Consider the following 20467-nt stretch of genomic DNA (forward strand, 5'->3'; position numbering starts at 1 on the left):
GATAAAACTATTGAAATCGCGAAACTTGTGGCCTTGAAAAAATGTTCTGTTCCTCATAGCTAGACTGTAGATCGTTGTAAAATAAATATATTGTACATTAATTGCACAAAACAGAAACTTCTACCACTCCTAATAACTTGCATTAGTCATAATTAATAGTTTCGAATTCTTGTCATGAAATTTTATAAAACCCGTAGTCTAATTGTAACATTTGTTCCTTCAATAGAAACAGTATTTTCCTTCAACATTTTTTCATATTATCGGAAACGTTCAAAGTAATCACGTCATTCTGTTCACCCTGTATAATGCTGTTTAGTGTAACCACAATATAAAGTTCATAACGTAACAAATCCTCAAAAGTTTTACAATGTTATTCACTAATGCAATCGAGTACATACAATTGTATCTTACACGATTTTTAACGTTTGATCAACATTCAGTTAAATCTGTCGATAGTCTGGCTAAAAAAACCGACCACGATGTCTGCAAATTATTCTGACAAAAATTTCATTTGGTAATTGAAGTCAACTAGCCTTAGCTTGTATCCCGTTAACAGTCGTATACTTTCATTAGTCGAGTCTCTCCTGAATCAGGGATTGCAGGTAATTTCGAAAATGACCGTTTCAAATTGTTACTGTAAAAACCGAAAAATTCTTATAACTGTTAGCAAGCATATATGTTCTGCGTTATAGCGGTTTCGGTTCTCCAAAACTGACATCACGTATATCGGTCCTATAATTATTAACTCGTTTACGATGCTTCGAAGAACATTTTTGTAAAGGAAAAAGTTACTTCGAAATGACCTTAGCTACCTCTCATTTTCTGATTGCGAGTGACTATTAGGACACCCTGTATTGTAAGCCCTAGAAACCAGCGATTTCTCAGATTGTGTAAAGCAACTTTTTTTTAACAAAAATGTTGGTTGCAGCTACGTTAACGAATTGCGTATGAACACGTTGAGTGCCACGTGACTTACACCGAGCTTTCCGTTCAGGCCGCGAGTCATCGGTGACTGACACTTCGCATTTCTATACTACGATACCAGCACGCGCGGTCTGACGGGGAAGTCGTTATAAAACCGCGTAGCACTCAACATGTTAGTGATAAACACAGACCAATCAGAGAACGAGTACATCTGTCACGTTCCGTCGTGATAGCGAGATCGACACGGCGTTGGCCAGCGAGGGTGAGCGCCAGCTGTAATCGTTCTCCGATTGTAATCTGTTTTTCGATAACAACTCATATACAAATTCGCAGAGAATATTTTCACTAATGAAAGAGTTACTTGGAATCGTCTCAGGACTCGTCCCTTACAAAGGTTTATGATATTTTTGGGACACCGTGTAATTATATTTTACATAATAGATATATTATGTTATCTTCCGGTAATAAAAGCATGGATTCTACGAGTATTTCAAAAGTATAATTGCTCCCTTATAAAACTTTGTGTTACAGAAAAGCTGCAGGTATGTCATCAGATACTTTTGTATTTTGCACAGAAAGAAAACCGAAAAATAACGATCATAGAGCCGCTATCGAAACTGAAACCGATACAAGTCAGAACCTATTGTGTACACTCGCATCGGAAAGTACAGTAGTGTAAACAATTATAGACTCAAATTAACTTTTACATTTTTAGTGATCTTTAAACAACAACTTAACAAGAACTCATATTTGTAAAAATATAGTTCTTTGTGAGTTTAGATAAAAAATTTCAGTAAAAGCTGAAACACCCTGTATATTTAAGAAATAACTTAGCAAGACACCTCCAATGCAAATATTTTTAATACGGAAATGTATAAATATGATATTTCGTTAAGTTTTCGTTTAGGTATCTGTAACAATGTAAAAATGATTTTGAGTCTGTAATTAGGCATATTACTGTGTGTTAACGTCTTTTCAAAAGGGATAGCTTTTTTAAAATTGGTTGAGTCAACTTAAATTTTTGTAAGATGTTAAGCAGATTAGTTTTCTTGAAAATGAATATCCAAAAATTTGTATGGGTTGCAATTGGTTGAGTGATGATACTTTTTCAACTTTCTCACATAAACTCGTAACGAACATTTTAAAAACACGTTTCAGTATAATTTATATACACGCAGAAAGTTTCGTTGAAATTGATTGATGCATATTAAGCCACATCAATTGAAAGATGCAGAAATAACCTGTGTTTGGTCGAAATTCGTGAAAAACTGCTATCTTTCCAATCTTTAAATACTAACAACTCGTAACAACATCAACTGATTTCAATGAAATATTCAATACGCATATAAGTTACTCAAATCTACAAAATGGATGTTTTAAATTCTTGTTACAGGCTTAGATCGAAAGTTGAAAGAAAGTAACTATTTCTTTTTAAATCACTTTAATCAACTGTAACCTAAATAAATTTTCGTATATACATTCTTTAGAAATCTAGACATTTGGAAATTTAATACAAATTCAAAATAATTGGGAGTAAATTTAAAGAAATTACTCGGTTCGAAAATATATTAACACATTTTCCGTCCGCGCACCGCGAGTGCGCTTCATAACAGTTACAAGATCTTTCGTTTCTCTGTAACTGTTTCAAGTGCCGAAACCGATATCGCAACTGTTATCAACCCTTGGTCCTGATCGAATTTGTAAAGAACCGACCGGAGTCTCGGTTACACACGACTACGTCTCCGTTTCTCGGTTGCCCACAGTTTCACGTAAAATCTAGGAAGGTGTTAAGTGTTGAGGCAGCGTGTCGTCCAAATGCTTTTTCGTCGATGAATGTGTCGTGCTTGACAAAACCGTCGACGCCGTTTCTCTCTTCGCACGTTACTGCGGTCCTGGAATGCCCGCTTCTGATACACTTCTTGTGGAACCGTTTCGTCTTTGTTTGTTCGTTTTTTTTTTTCTTCCGTCGTTCAGTTTTCCTGTTTAGCGACACACCGAGCACAGAAAAACTCAGCTGGCAATCTGAGAATAATCGCGAACGCGTTTATTTCGATCACAATTCATTTGCGATATATCACGCTTGCGTAACGGACTGCGGATGTTCACGCTTTACCTATTTCGAACGTTCATTTTCAAACAACTTCGAATCATTTTCGAAATTTGTTTTAAGCGATTTCCAGCGCCATATGTCAAACATCTTCTTTAAAGGAACATCTACAGTCCACTTGCGAACATTGCTCTTAGGTATCGGATCGACGGGAAAGGCTTGACGTTAGATAAAATTAGCATATTGACGTTCGACTATGTTAGTTTATTAGACATTGGGGAGGGGGGAGGGTATGGAGTGTGTTCAACGAAATAGCGTTCCCGGATTTTAACGAAATTGATATTTGGAATAAATCCGTCCCGGAGCAGCCACAAGTTGCAATATTTGAAAGCAACAAAAAATACATATTTGCATAAATAGTAATGATCGATAATGATAGTATGATAATAATGTGATCTTCAAATGATTTGACATAATCTTGACAGCAAAAACATGAATCGCTTGTATAGGAATTTGAACTGATGAAACTTTGTTTAACAGAGCTATGAGTACATTTTCGATACCTATTATTTATACATTATTTTCCATAAAAGATCGATGCGACTATTATTCTTTTGAACTAAAATGTATTTTGATTCATTTTTTTCAAATCTGTCAACGCACAGCTATTATTTTAAATATCTGCTTTTATAATGTTATTGAGCTCTCGTCGTTGTACCTCTAAATTCTCGTAAAATAAGAAATAATTTATTTAATAATAAGCAATACGGATCAATTTTCGTTACGAATACTTTTGTATTCTATGGTCTAAAATTGTGCACAACACTTCGATGAACACAGTGTGTATTAATATTATGTTGAACGATTTATGTTTGATGTTAACCCTAACATGACGACAGCTTCTTTGAAACTTGCTCTACAAAATATTGTTATATTATTTAAAATTTTATAAAATTAGTCAACTCCTTATCACAAAATTATAAGTATGTTAACATGATCGATTATGAAATTGTAAGTAAAACAACGTGATTTGTTACAACATCGTGAGTAAGTTAACATAATTTATTACAAAATTGGAAGCAAATAAGTTAATGAAATTCTAGTCAGTGACTGCGAATAAGATTTTAACTTGGAAAAGGTCGTAATTGTTTTGAAAAGTGTTAGATTCGATTTAAAAATGTGTTTATTAAATTAACAACATTATAACAAGTGGCCACGAATAATCGTACGAATTTCGAAAAGATCATTGTTGTTTCGAAAAGAATCAGATTCGATTCGGAGAGTTAAATTGGATTGAAGCGGCCAGATAATTTTGAACTTAAGTTGGCAGTATACGCGAAGTGTCGTGTCTCGGGACATATCAATGCGACCGGATAAGTAATATCGTTAATAGCGATCTTTTGGAATGCTTAATTCCTTTAATTAAATACAGATAACGTAAACACGGTCGACTTTCTGTATCCTGCCATGCAAGATTTATCGCCACGTGACATATTTCATATTTTGCTGAAATTTTGTTTTGTCGAGGAAAATTGTTCGTCATGCGAGGGTTAAAGGGTCCTTTTGTTGTGAAATTATTTAAAGGTTTGACAAAGTATTTGCATTTTCCACGCTCGATAAGTTCCCTGTAATAATTCATCGATGTGACCATCGCGAAATCCTTTGGCATTCCGTTGGCTGCAATAATAATATTACCGATCTACGTAAGCTTTTTAAAATTAATTTGAATTAGAAACTGCAAGTGCTCGAAATAATTATTACCGACTGGGTCGACTATTGGTAATATTTCTCGCAGTTTAACGTAATAAATAAATACAGAAGTCGAGAAATTATTGCAGGCTACAACGCTTCGCAATTCACCATCCAATAATACGTACAGACTCATTCCTTCGCATAGGGTGACCATATGAAAGACAGAAATGCATAGCGTCAGAGTGGAAATTAAATTAATTCAGCTTCGTTTTGAGATCACATTTTCAACAGAACAACTTGTTCCATTATATGTATATAATGCATATATCTTTGTGAATAATCACAAAATTTCGTTAAAAAACGTCTAAACATAGTCTAATACGTCCTTCAATTAAAATGCTAACTAAAAAAGATCGTTCCGTATAGAATTTTAATTAGACTGTTAGTTTCTTAATATATCTTATTCGATAAATATAGAATTAATTATGCCCGAAAACAAACCAAACGTACAGTAATTATATTATTTCCAAATTGATTATGATCATTAACAAAGTAGATATACGGTATGTTCCATTTTACTCTCCCTGAGCAAGTATCACCAAAATACGAATGATGTGAAAGAAATGTTTCGAACAAAAGCTATATGGTTTCGAGGGGAATAGATTGCGCCCTCATTTATTGGATTGTGTAGTAACTTTGTAACATATTGTTGCAGCTGGCATGAAGTGTAATATGTATTGTAAATTCACCAAACTAAACAAGTCGTTACTGGTATCATTACGAACTTCCATTATTGTTAGTGACTTACTTAGCCACTTAATTTATTCGTTCAGGTGATTTAAGATAATGCCAGTACCGGCGACATGTCAACTTAAAAAGTGTGCACTTTAGAAAGAAGTTACTCGATGATTTCGAAGTTACGAAATAGTTTTTAAAAAATGTAAGTTATAATTTAAAAATTCAAGATTGATCATTTTAAGCTTTTTTAAGGCTACCGCGAATTCAAACAAATGACCATTGAAAGCACACAAGTTTTTTCCGAAACATATTTTCATGTCATTCGTATGTTCGAGTTATTATTGCACTAGAAAGTAAAAATGGGACAACCCTACATCTGTACATAGCTTTTCGAACTCGCGATGAATACAATTGTTATTTTGCATAAAAATGTATAGTCTAATTATGTGCTGTTGTTAAATTTGCAATTAAAAGAGATCAAATAAGAGAAAGCGAAGCTAAGAATGAATGTCGACGAGTATGGTCGCCCTAACCCACATTGGCGGTAATGATCTGACGGATTTCATGTCGGTATGTTACAGGCAATGTCCGACAGCGCGCATTGAACCGCCATCGTTGAACAAAGCCGCCGAAACATTCGTCTCACACACACACGAATTAACCTGCTACTGTCGGACCTTGCCGAATCTCGTTCTCTGTCGCTGTTTCCGTAGAAAGAAAATCGAAACGAAAACAAACGAAAGAAATAGAAAATTGCTCTATTAAAAAAAAAAGCGAAACGAAAAAAAAGGAGATCGAATATCGCGCGTTCGATCGAGAACGGACTCCACGAGAATGTCCTTGAAACGGGGGTGGGTTTGAGGTACTCCGAAAACGACGTCCGGAAGTGGTGCTTGCGCGTTGCTAAGAAAGAAAGAAAGAAAGAAAGAAACGTCCATTTTGATTAATAAAAAGAACATAAAACGAAAACAAACAAAAAATAATGATATTGCACGAAAGAGTCTACCGTGAGGAGGATCGCGAGGAAAGTTTCGCACGTCTTTCCTGGCAACGTCCGACACGATAGAGAATGTCATTCCATGATTTCGATAGCGATGGACAGCCACGAGAAAACCAACGACAAAGTGAGGACGATAAAGTGCGTAGAACGGTGACAGACAAACACGTGATGGACAATTTATCCGGGGTGCAAAAACTGCGGGGGCTCACTTGCTGGACGAAATATAGTGAGAATCATAAATCTAGAGGAATTTTTAGAAACATCGAATTCTTGTTTATTAAGGGTTTTTTAAAACTTTTCTGCAATTTAGCAGTTTATTAAATCTTAAACTTGTAGCTTATATATTATAATCTTCTCTCATTCCAATCGAGCACTGAATTTATGTTTATCAAGCATTTATTCGAATTTGGTACAATTCAGCAGCTTTTAAAATTTCGAACACGTTGCAAACTGGTGTTGGACGATTCCGTTTAATAAATTAATCTCGACATAACGTTATCCAATTGATTAAACATCTTTTGTGATAAAAAGTGATGTGGGGAGAATTCATTTTTGTAGAATAAAGATAATTATTAATTAAGATTGATGATGTGTATAGAGTTTGTGTCGGTTATAATGTCGTATTTTTGTATCAAGATATTGAATTGCTTGGATAATAGTAAACAAATGATTAAACGTGTATTGATTTATTCTCGGTACACTGAGAATGTATGACGACGAAAACAGTCGATCATTAATTCTACGAATTGAAAAGTCAAAGTTTCGTTTCGAACTTTTGTATTTGCAGACTGCTTTACAGAAACAAGAAAATTCAAGAGAACTGAATTTTTTCTAATAATTTCGAAAGCAGATGGAAACTTAACAGACTTCTATAAAATTTACCACTGTTTACTGTAAACTAGAATACTCACTATATTCCTTCCACCGAGTATGTATACCTCAACGGCGGACCTTGCCGTGCTCGAGCCGAGAAAAACGTGGATCGCTTGGCTACACTCCGAAAGATACGTTATCACCACGACTTCTCTTACGTTCTTCATGCGCTCGTATTTCGGTTCGTTTTTTTCGATTCTCCATCATGTCATGACGCTTTGTGTTCTGTTCTTTCGAGGATGCATTGATCTGCTCGCCCATTTGCGCTCGGTTGATACCTTTACGATTAGCTAGATCAGGCGCGGGCAACTCGTTGCCCCTGGGAGCAATACTAGCCACGCCCCTTGGAGCAATGCTGGATTAACGGTTGATCTTGATAAAAGACAGTGGCAAGCCTACAAATAATAACATACACAGGGTGTTACATCAATTTCGCTTTTTCAATTTACATTTTTACGCTTTAATAGAATGACTTTCAAATAACCTTGGATTTTAAATTTTTTAATCAGCATGAAATTTATTTTCAACGAGATTCCAGCTCCACAGAGAGTTAGCGAAATATTGCAAAATCAGATGGCATCTTTTAAATGGAACACCGTGTATATCCTCAAAATCGTTACGATAATGATTATTTATTTTCAGTATATAATTAAATTCTAGTAAAGGAAAGCTACATTATATTTCATCTTTTAAATAAAAAAATAATGTAATAATATTCTGAATTTATTTCTCCTTTCTTTTCATTTTGTATAAAGTCTAGAGTACAAGGTAATTAACAAATGCCCAAAACACAACAAACTAATGGACTAGATTGTGGATTTTTATGCAAAACAAAAATCGTTTGCGCTAATTGCAAGATATTGGAGCTACATACACGCTTATTTCGTTTCACAATAATTTTAATGAGTTGAAAATAATGCAACAATATTTTTAAATTCTTTAAATGTTTTTACCGTTTTGTATTAAACCAAATCATTTTTACCGTAAATGCGTAAAATCCGCAGTCTACTAATGACATATCTCAGTTCAGTCAAGATGAATATTTGAATAAAATTCTTGTGAACTAAACAATTCAAATTGTCATTGAGGGAGACTTTGCCGCCTGCTGATTTTGTTTAGCTAACATCTGTGTAGCTTTCCATTTTATTAACAATTTGATATATTCAATTTTACAAGATTAACAATGGCATATTCGTTTAATAATTTTGCCAATTCGTATGTTGGCCACTGTGCCTAACAAGATAAAAGTACCTATTATGAAACACCGTTCAATTGCCTTTCTTATTTGAAACATTGTCATAAATAATACAACCAAAAATACGTAGAGCATACGAAAAAAGATGTAAAAAATACTACCCATTATTTTGAACATTTTTCATTATAAATTCGCCGACACTATTGTACAATAGTCAACCATGAAAACTATTTATTTAAACACGAATTTTTCTAAGCAAGAACATACTGTTCCGTATTGCGTACTTCAATTTTTGTTGTTGTCTCAATTTATAAAACAGTCTATAAATCTATGTATTGTATACATTCTTCCAAATTTTGGAACGAACATTTCAAATGGATATGCGAAAATTTGGACATTGAATACGAAACATGGCGTACTGTAATACAACGTGCACTCTTACTTTATTATTTTATTCATATTATTGTTTATTCATATTATTAATAAATATTTTAATGTCCATTGCGTTAACTGGAAACATCGGTGTATCGAACATCAGTATAACCATTCAATAATAACACTTATCAATAGCAATAATGTCGATGATAATCATATATTCCTGTCGAGAAGCGTTTATATTAGGTACTTTTACCTTATAAGAAAACCAATTTCGCTTTTGCTCTGATTATTGCTTCCGGTTTTGACCCCGGGGCACCAGCTACGCGCTCCGGCTCCTGCACAGGTGAGTTGTCCGACCGAATAACCGTTCAACTGAGTTCCAGTACAACTGGAGATGTTTGACTTTGCGCAAGTAGTAATTGCAATGATGCAGCATTGTATGGCGGTGCATCCGAAATGCGAGCTGTAAAGGAAGTGGATGAGTAGGTTGCTTCGTTGATCGATCGCTTGACACCCCTCCTGCGATTATACTTCGTATGGTTGCGCGCAGGATGATCCAAAGTTAAATGACGAATTTCTGCCGGTGAAAATATCTGATTCACGATCGAGTGATAAGAAAATGTTACCGCGAACGCAGACCCGAGAAAGCTTCGCTAGAGAGAGAGAGAGAGAGGAGAGAAACTTGTAACGAAAATGATAGAATAGGGCGATGATAATTGTTTAAGACTAATCAAAATAACAAAGTCAGACTGCTGTAAGTTACATCGATATGGAAGCGTTGGTGCAGGCGTGCGTACTCGAGTGCTGCGATGTTGCTGTGCTCAAGATTACTATCTTCTATTTTAATGTTAACTTTTTGATGAAGCATTTTCCGGTCTACGTTCTTGCGAGACTTTTGTTACACCATTGTTCGGAGGATTGACAAAGTTTGATCGTTTAACTTCGAAATATCCTGTAGGTTTACCGAGCAATTAGTGACTACTTTAATATGCATGGCTCGTAATGTTCGGGAGAAACTTATGAATATGGAATAAGTGTCGGGGAAAGAGTCGTAAATCAATAATAGAATAAAAATTTTCTAATTAACTTATAATATACATATACATATAAAGAGAAAACTGTTTGATAATAATTAACCTCTTAGGCACCGCGGAACTTTACGCGGGGCTGTTTCTCAGTAGGGCAGAGTTCAACGCAAATTACGTGTGAATGATACGGCACTGCAATGTGGGACGGATAATGCTGTTCTTTACACGAGTACAGTGGAACGAAGTGTTTAATCATTAAATTATAATTTCTCTTAAAGATATAATACATGCATTGTAATTTATCAGACGGCATCCGCGAAAGCCACTATAGTGGTGCTCAGTGCCTAAGAGGTTAATGATCGATTAGTATACACATATTATACATATATTTCTGCTGTAGTCGCTACTGCTCTGTAGACTTTGATCAGTGCTGTCTAACATCGATTGTTTCTTCTTTAGAGTTCTTGTGCTGGGAACCATAGTAAATGATTAATTAATTCAAATGCTAAAAACAATTCCTTGTTTAATTAGAGGGATTCGTTTTAAAACTCTAGATCATTTGAGTTGAATAAAATTCCAGTTCTTCTTCAGCGATATATCTACAAAGGACATTTACACAGTAATTACATATCATCGAGGACATTGTCGATGATCGTATAAATGTTCTGTTTATTTGATCATCTTCCATTCGGTTACAAATTCTCTTCGTAAACGTATTCATCGTGAATAGACAGCACTGGTCCAAATATACGCAACTGTCCTTAAGTATTTGGACACTTTATGCAAATTTTACTAGAATTGATGCTATCTTTTAGATTTCTATTTCGATTTTGGTGAAAAAATTTAACATTAGACACATAGATCATAAACATAAATCAATTAACATTTCTTGTATTCGAAACATTTATTTTCTATCTATAAGCATAAAAGATTTTATTTATATTATATTTAATATAATACATTTCATTATTCGATATTAATTATAAACTTGTGTTGATTCAAGAACAAGATTTTACGGAACGAATCTCGTTGCATGACTTCAACGAACACGTACGGTGCTATACATACTTTGTTGTTACTTACAGTGACTAACGAAAGTGTTCGAATATCTTTTAAAACGCGGTAACATTTTGGACAACTGGGCTAAATTTATTATTACATGGAATGACAAAGAAAGTAAAAACTCTCATATAAAAATGATTTTAAAAAATGCTTTTTACAGATCTCGGTAATTTATATGAGTGCTGAAGATTTTATTGAAATCAATTAAATATTTTGAGATTAAAGATTATAAAGATTGTGAAAAACGAGAGTATTCTACTTTTTTTCGTCAATCCAAGTAATAACACAATTTTTTTAAACAGCATTACAATCATTGTCAAGTGGATTGGTCCTTCCACCATCAAAAAATGTTCAAATCATTTAGTCCAGGTTTGAAAAATGTTATGGATAGCAAGTCTACTTCCTTTTTATATCGAAATATAAAGATCATCTTCATTTGTTTTAAAAACGAGTACCTGACATTTCTTATTGAATTTGAATAATACATCAAATATCGTGTTAGAAGACAAAGGGTCTGAACTTAATAAATAACGAGCTGTTCTGTATAACATTATTGTGAATACACCGAATTCTTAACGAGAAAATTCCTTTAAGGATATCTCGGCAAATATCAATCTTGAGAGCTGTTTTCTAATATATTTTTGTGGGAAGATTTTCACAATATATTCCAATTTAACATGACATATCAAGTCTATCTCATTTTAAAAAATGAAGTTGACCTTCATGAATAACATGTGTTTGGAACATTTGATAAATATATAGTTTGTCAGAGTCGCCTCTCATTTCAATGACCTCGAAATATGTTGTCAAGATGATCTTTCTAAACAAGTTTTTATTACTAATTTTAAAAAGGTAAAGAAATAGCACTTGAATCAAATTAGGAATTTAATGTAAAATAGTAAACATTTATAGTAAAAATGAGTAGTTTTCATAGGACTTCCATTTCCGGTAGCGAATACAGTTGAGTAGTTTTCATAAAGTGGTAGTTTCGAATAAATAGATTAAAAGAATTTAAAAGTGCCACTGTATTATTTATGATCTACTAAAATTATTTAAAAGAAGAAAAACTTTCTGTTTAATTTCTATTTCTTACAATTGATGTAAACAATTTTTATTTTGCAAAAAAGAACACAGTATAGCAATAGTAATTTAATATATTAGTGATGCAAGCTAAAAGGGATGTTTTTTATTGTCTTTCACAACCGAAACTTAACTTGGATATAAACTAAACCTAACCTGAATCTAATGTCTTCACGTTACACAGATTTGGAACAAACAAACTCTTAAATTATTGCTATTTTATTTAATTACATCTAAAACAAATCTGCGTTCGATCCAAATAAAAAACAACTGAAACTGAATAAACCGAAATTAAAACTGGGACAGTTTGTAACGCACTACTTCGTTTCAATAATAACGATAATTTCTCACAAATTTTATAAATGTAGATCATGAATTCTGAATGTAGATCCTAACCAACATATTTTAAGGTCATTAAAATTTCAGGTACCTTCTTTAACCTTTAACACTCGAAAGGTTATCCTGTAGCATTGCTAAAATTTGCCACATTATAATCTGAAATAACTATTGAATTGCGTGATATAAATAAATATTACTTCCACTTTCCTGGATGTAAAATTTTTTTAAACTTGAAATACGTAGGGCCGATGAAATTTCTGCGTTCCGAAATCGAAACGGCATCGAGGGCAAAGGATTAAACTGTATAAACACCGAACATTATTTTCCACAATGAACAATGGACGAGTTATTTGAAGTCGCGTGACGAGGATCGCCTTGTATTGTCATAATAAAAGAAGACATTTTTTAAAACGATTTTTTGTTCACACCTGATAGGGAAAGTCATGAGCGTCCAAACACGTGCGGACGGTGGCGTACGTCGTTTTCGAGAACTCGGTCAGGAATGAAAAGCATCAAGGGCGTTTGATTTAGTGCACGTTACACATAAGTCCCCGCTGTGCCATGGTTCGCTCGAATCATACCGTCCCATTCAGCGAGACGAGTTGAAACGTCGTGCAGAACACAACGAAGAGAATGTTCTTCAGCATCTTTTACAAAATTGCACTTGACAAACGCATTTAACACCCTAGCATCGATTTAGCTTAAGGCTAACACATAAGGCTCACACATTCGCGTTTAGACCATTCTCGTGAGATTAGGTTGCTCTTGTTAGAAATTCTGTACGTCGATTCGCGTACATGCAGGGTGGACTGAGATTCTTGGCGCGGCCTTGAAGCGGATAACCTTGCGCACGACGATCGAAATCGCGGTATCGATCTTTTCTTTGCAACACCTACTTTTGTGGGACAATTAATACAAATTAATAAAACAACTCATCAATGCATAAAATAATTGCACATCTTAGTATTGCATCTATGTCAACCATTAGATATTTCCTGGCAAAAATTATTCGATCAAACAGATTAAGCGTCGACCGTTATAATTATTCATATATTTGACTAGGATATTGTTATTGTATTGTGTATTATTAGGGCAAATGCCATTACTAGGCTACAGATTTTTATGCAAAAAAAATTGTCTTCGTTAATTACAATAAATAGAAACTACGTAGATATTTATTTCTTTTCTCAATCATTCTAACGAGTTGACGGTAATACAATAATATTCTCAATTTGTGTAAAGGTTTTTGCTATTTTGCACTCGATCTATTCATCTTTGTTATGAATGCATAAACGAGTAAATCAGACACAAAACAGTAAGAACATTTAATACTTTGTACTCGAGTGGTGACTCTGAAATGTCGCTAAAACCTGCTACACTATTTTCAAAAGAATTTTTACATTGTTAAGTTCGTCTACATTCGATAAATTGTCAAATAAGCATATACGTACAATTTCATATATACCGAACAAAAACAATCGTACCATACGAAAATACTAGTGTACTGAAAATAGTTTCGAGTACAAATGGTTAAAAGACGTTAGAATATTGCGGTATCAGTGTTGACCGAATAAAATCATTGCAAGAAGAAATTTATTTTTTACATAAAAATCCACTATCTAACCTTTACATTTACTCGTCGTATATGTTAATATCAGTAGAAGTACACTTACTTTGTCATACACTGCTATATGCAGTTAAAGAACAGTGAAAGCATTCCTGAACATTGTGAGATATATTAATTTTAACAACCTTTATTACCGTCTTCAACATGTGAAGTATCACTATGTATTTGCTATACTACTTAGATTTTTGTGTGACAACACGCATTATTTTATATTTGGTAAACAGTCAAAAGTATTAGCTCGTAGATATCTCTCTAACATTCCTAGCACAGTTATCTAATTGTAATATTTAGTACTACTTTTCATTCTCCGAACTGTTCGATTTGTTCTTCCAACCATAGTATTCAGAATTTTACACGAACATTTTCTGCCAGTGGCTATCTTTTTGATCATCCGTCACGATTTGTTTCTTATTATTACACAGAAACGTAAGAGACAAATATTGGATGCGACACAAAAACGCGACACTACAGAGAAATTATTCTACCGTCCGGTCATTTAAAAATCGATTTACAAACTTTCTGCATTTATATTATTAGGCATTTTTATGCATTTATATAAAACACAAATACGAGAATCATAATGGATTTTAGATTACAATGATGCATTTTATATCAGGGACCCCAACTGTTACAACCAAAATGGAAAAAGATCGCAGTTATTTGTTCGATTAAAATGTTTTTGATCACATGAAACGATTAAATAATGAAATCAAATTACTTCTTGCCGATGAACACTATTCATTAAGAAAATGTTTCGTTTGCCCATGACTTACATACGAATGATCGAAACACATTCTTTTCACTTTTTGTAACTGTTATGAACCACCGAAATTTTATTTTCTTTATCAATAATTATCTGGGCTAGCAGTAATTTATAATTGAGACGCTAAAACTCGTTATTTTTCAAATTGTGTTTTCATTTTATTATGTTTGTTTTATTATGTTATCCTTAATTTAACAATACATAAGTCTTTGTTAATATTATTTTAGACTCAATTTTTTCGAATAACTGCCATTTTCGATCTCTGTTTTAAAATATTGACAGAAGTATTTACATGATAGATTATAGAAAATAAAATGTAACTTTGCATAAAGATCCTATGTGTATTCTCCAGAGAAATAACCTTATACGCTGTCCGTTGAAACGGCAATCGGTTCCTGGCAACGACAGACAGCCGACACTCTTTCCGTAGCTGACAGCAAAATGAAAGACTGAGCGAGGCAAGTCGCGCGCTTCGTACGTAGTAAAAATTACTATACTCGCTTTCGATACGGTATCGCCACCCTATAGTCACGCTCTGTGGATCTCTTTATGACAACGCTATCACTACATCATCGGCAGCCAGCCATTTTCTTTCATCCATTTATCACAAACCCTCTCCGTTACCTTTGATGGAAAATGGATAAATTACCGACCAATCAAACCAATTTCAAAGTCAGCTGCCCTCTGTAATCGAAGACGAGCGAACTAGTCCCTTTGCATTCGTCTGTATACTTCTACTACTTCTTATTTTTCTATCTATTTGCTAAGAAAGTCTTCAATCTGATGTTGTTACGCTTGTCGATATTTACAGAAACGTGAATTAGAATATAGTGCATCCTCAGTTATGAATAGATTGCGCATCTTTATGTACTTTTATGGTAAATCCAAGTGAACGTGCTCCTTAACACAAAATAATTGTGCTATTATTTTACGTTGACTATAATGAATGTCCTAATCGGTGTGAGAAATATTTTGTAAAAAGCTATCAATACTTTTATAAAAAGAGTTCACGAAAACGAGAATTTAATAGCTGCGAGCAAATTGCCGATCATTGTGCAAAATAAAAATTTCCTATTTATAATGATAAATCATTTCTTCTAATAATTCTATCAATTTGAAGAAAGCATAATAATATCATTAGATCTGTTCTTTTCTCTTCAGAATGTTATATTTCGTCTCCTCATTTTTGCCATAAATGCATCAAATCTGCAGTCTGATTATGAGTATTTTCTTTCGAAAAGAGCGAGTGTTGTAGAAAACTGTTAGTACCATGTTTGTTTAAAACGTTCACCGACACGATGTTGAAAATTTTAAAGCATATTTTTGCTTACATGACATGAAACAGATACAAGGTTGATTAGTATCGACGAATATCGCCTATTTTATAAAGCCGATAGACACTGAATATAGCAGATGTACGTATAGTCCTCACACAACAAGAAGGCACTTTTATATTTACATTTACCCTCTTATAACCTGCTCTACTAAGAAGGAGAATGTAAACGGAAAAGTGTCTTCTTGTCGCGTGACGACTATAGGTCGAGGAGAATACTGTGTATCGTAATCTTGTCAATGATAAATTCACGCACCTCTTTCCGTACATAACCTAATATAACCTAACATCGTTCGCTTCAATACCGCACCAACGAACTCAAGCGTGCCGTGTATAATTGTTCGAGATATTATTATATTATTCTAAAGGATACGTACGTGAAACTTTTCCGCGACGTGGTAACTGCGTCTACTAATTATTAAGTGTATATATACATATATACCGGAACGCGTCGACGAACGTTTGTTTACGTTAAACTGAACAGTCGTAAACATTCGCATACTCGCGCACAAAATATCGTATTTCGCTGCTCAATTTAATACTCGAACGGACAATTGTAACCAGAGTTCACAAAGTCTCTCGAAAAATAGGCAAGGATTATCGTGTAACGTTCTTCTCAGCGATTCTCGTGTAACTACTCTATCTCTCGATAGATCAACTGTTACGCCCACGACGACAGTTGACATTGGTTCTTCGAAACACTGCCTGTACATACTCAGTATACTGTATCTACTACACGTCCAATTCACCGGCTGCAAAGATCGTGCGTAGATCATCGCCGGATTGTCGGACAGTTGGAATTTTTATCCTTTTCGATCGTATTTGAGATTGTAATACGACACAATTTGACGTCCATTCTTTACACTAGAAACGAAACGTTCTACTTGTAATCGAATAAAAAGTCCATTTCGAATCCTACACAGAGATTTATGATTTGATCGCTTGCTCTTTGTTTGATGAAACCTCGAAATTGAGCCATGAATGTGATTATTTTAATATATTGGATTTATTTCGTCTTAGAGAATGAAAGCGTTAAAGAAAGCCAAATTTCTCATTTCTGAGATAAATTGAGAGCTTTCTCTCCCTCCCTCTCTCTCTCTCTCTCTCTCCCTCCCCCTCTCTCTCCCTCTCTCCCCCTCGCTCTCTTCCTCCCTCCCTCTCTCTCTCTCCATCCATCCATTCATCCGTCCATCCGTCCATCCATCTTTCTCTTTTTCTCTCTTTCTCTCTCTGGTTCGATGTAATATGTGACATCTTTTTATATTACATCTTAAATTTTCACTTTAAAAATGTCGATGATTTGTCAATTTATTTTATGTTTCCAAAATAACAATCAAGAACTCTTTTTATTTCTAAATTCAGAGAGGAACAATTTTTGTATTTCATCTTTTTGTATTTAAAAATTTTAGAAAATGAATGCGTTTTACCAAAGTAACCATTAAAAACTTTTTTTAATTTGATGATAGAAGCATTTTTGCAATTTTCTTTACAAGCTTAGATAGAGAACTCAAGTCATTTAGTTCAGATTGTAAAAAGTTATTGCGTTTCCAAGTGGTTTCAAGTATTGTATGTATACGATTGTCACTGTACGTTGAACACTAACAGACGTGGTCTAAAAACTCTTATTAATCGAAGAGACAATTTCGAGATTTTTGAAAACATCATTCCACCTGACGAAACAAACTCACCGAAACAAATGCGTTCACATTTGATTTTCAAAAAAGTTTAGTTAAGCAGTCGTTTCAGCTGCGATCTAATTAACGTATCGCGAATGCTCTCACGAGATGAGATCTGTAGAGGAACGTCATCGATCCGAAAGAGTTTACTTGCGAGGACATAGACAGGACAGCAGATTCCGATAACTTCCGTTCGTAGTTTTGATTTGTGTAAGTAACAACAACGAAAAGCAATTGTGACGTCCGACCACACATAATTATGCTATACAGGGTCTCTGAACAGTTTGGCACAATAATTGGACAGTGTGTCGGGTTGTCGTGTGAAGAATGCTCGTTGTGAATATTTGTTCAATAAATCACATTATTGTTAATAATTTCAGTGCAAAAACGGTTACTGCGATCTCTTATATTTTTTTTTGTTTAAATATACCAACTGTATTTGCTAATTGTTTTTGATTTCAATGAAGCCAAACATGTGTTAATGATAAAGCAAGCCGAGGTCATTTTTATACTATACATTTCCTGTTTTTTTTTCAAAGAAAAATATCGTATATACATAATTAATGCGCGTTATAGTTTTATACGTGTACTATGATTTCCATTAAATTCAATGGTAAAGTAAACATTCTTTTAAGTGCATTATTGAACATAAGTTCATGCGAGCTCCGTTTCACCAATTTGGCAACTCTAACTCATTGATCCATCTTTTTTTCCACTGGTTTCACACATCCCAAGATTACGTTCACCGCAATGCACGATGTAACAATGAAAGGTTGGCCATCCGACCGTCGAATTTCTGTGACGCTAAAAGTTTGCTTTCATGAGTTCCCGCGAGAGCAGCTAGTGACGCATCGGTACTCACCGATACATTACTATTTTATTTTTATATTCGTATAAACGTGGTACTGTTACGGGAATCCTACTGTAGCGAGTACCGCTCACATGCGTACAAAATAGAAACTACCATGGATGATATGAAAGTTTCATTAGAGCTCCTAGGGGACTATATCGGAAGTGAATATTTAAGATCACAGGAGTAAAGACGAAGTTGGTCCCATCTCTCCTTCTTACATCATGGCTCAACGCGATTCACAGTCACACGGATTATGAACAAACGAACACGTTCTGTCACAGCTCACGTTCTGTCAAATACACGTTAGACAATTCATAAGTAGTGGTATCGAAAATTCGACCAACAAGCCTAACTAGTTTACACCATTTCAAACGAAACAGTTTTGTAAATCTTTCGAGTTCCCTTCGTATCTTTCCAATGGTGAAAGATGAACAGTTACGATACATAAAAGATCGGCAAACCTAAGTTCTAATTCGAGTACCACGAATACCACGATTTTATGAAAGCAATCTACGTACCGTACACAAATGAACACTAATCGCGACACGTTTTCCTTCTCACCTTTTCTACACGAGAACCTGTAGAACATCTATATCTGTCTATCTCTATCTTTCTCTGTTTACATCTCTTACTATCTCTCTGGCTCCACGTGATCATACGTTGCCTCGTTTAAGCCTTTGAAGCACCGAGCGAAAGGTGCAACGTTTCCCATGAAATTTTAATCAAACGCGGACGATGAATAGCCATTGCGGCAAACTTTTATTCGAGATGCAGTTCTCTTTATCTGTTAGAGATAAATCACGTATTCTCGAATGCGTGCTTCAAAGGATTAATTACATGTTCGCTCGCTCGAGAAGCGTTCGAATGATTTCGTTTAACTATGTTTTATTTTTTTTTATTTCTGTTCTAAATCGTTAAACACAAGTTCAACTCTATTCCTCTATCGAACAGATAATTTTGATGCGACTAGTAATCGATTTTTGTACGAAATCGTTGTTGATATCGTGTTCGCGCAAGACCGCGAAATTATCCGACCGCTTCCGACCGCGGCGTGCGGTGTGTTGACGCCAAGTAAAATGGGAAATTGTGTGTGTGACATTGTAGGATGAAGAGAAAAAAGACAGCAGAAAATTCGAGAAAAATGATGAATTACCTAGCGAATTCGAGTGTTGCTTTTGTACTACGAAGGTATTTACGATCACTAACGTTCTTCCTTAGGCGGCACTACATACACCAATGGGCTGTCCAGAGAATTTTTTGGGGAATTTTACCGTTCGATCGCTACATTTACTTTTCCGTCCATTATCTCTCTCTATATACGATAATAACATGCTATGGCAATATACAAAAATATGTATACACATGTATGCTCTGTACATGCATGTACAGGGTGTGTCGGAACTCCCATTATACCTAGAGACGGGAAATTCCTGAGATGGATTGATATAACTTTTCTCTTTGCGAACATATTGGATTCTACTCAGTAAATGAGTTATTAACAGAAAATATGGACCAACCGGAGAGTGAGTACAGCGGATGAATTTTGGCGTGACAGCAAGCTAACCGCGGCATTGATCGAGAGGGCGGGGCGCCAGTTGCTCTCACTCTCCAACTAGTTCGTACTTTTCGTTAATAAACTCGTTAACGAAACCGTAGCGAACAATTTTGCTAAAGAAAAAGTTACATCGAATCATCTTTTCCGAAAATGTCACCCCTCCTCGGGTGCAACGAAAGTTCCGGAACAGCCTGTATATACATTTTGCTCTCGACGATCTTCCTCTATCGCTTCGCAAATCGCTCTCAGCATTTTGATCGAGGTCGATTCACAGAAGTGGCGCGAACGACGGCGGATTTAACCG

The 20467-nt window shown here is 34.7% G+C and overlaps 1 protein-coding gene and 1 long non-coding RNA gene across 2 annotated transcripts in view; one reads left to right on the top strand and one right to left on the bottom strand.

The window, feature by feature from the left end:
• Shab (Shaker cognate b) overlaps nt 1–20467 on the top strand; it is a 145129-nt gene that overhangs the window by 72446 nt on the left and 52216 nt on the right. The window lies entirely within an intron of this gene.
• Nucleotides 7403–16605, bottom strand: LOC144471878 (uncharacterized). Its single transcript, XR_013494343.1, has 3 exons — nt 16457–16605; nt 9101–9310; nt 7403–7669 (listed from the first exon to the last, which is right to left on the bottom strand). It is a non-coding gene; the product is annotated as an uncharacterized LOC144471878 (long non-coding RNA).

The sequence above is a fragment of the Augochlora pura genome, chromosome 6, assembly GCF_028453695.1.
Source record: "Augochlora pura isolate Apur16 chromosome 6, APUR_v2.2.1, whole genome shotgun sequence".
Taxonomy (NCBI): Eukaryota; Metazoa; Arthropoda; class Insecta; order Hymenoptera; family Halictidae; genus Augochlora; species Augochlora pura.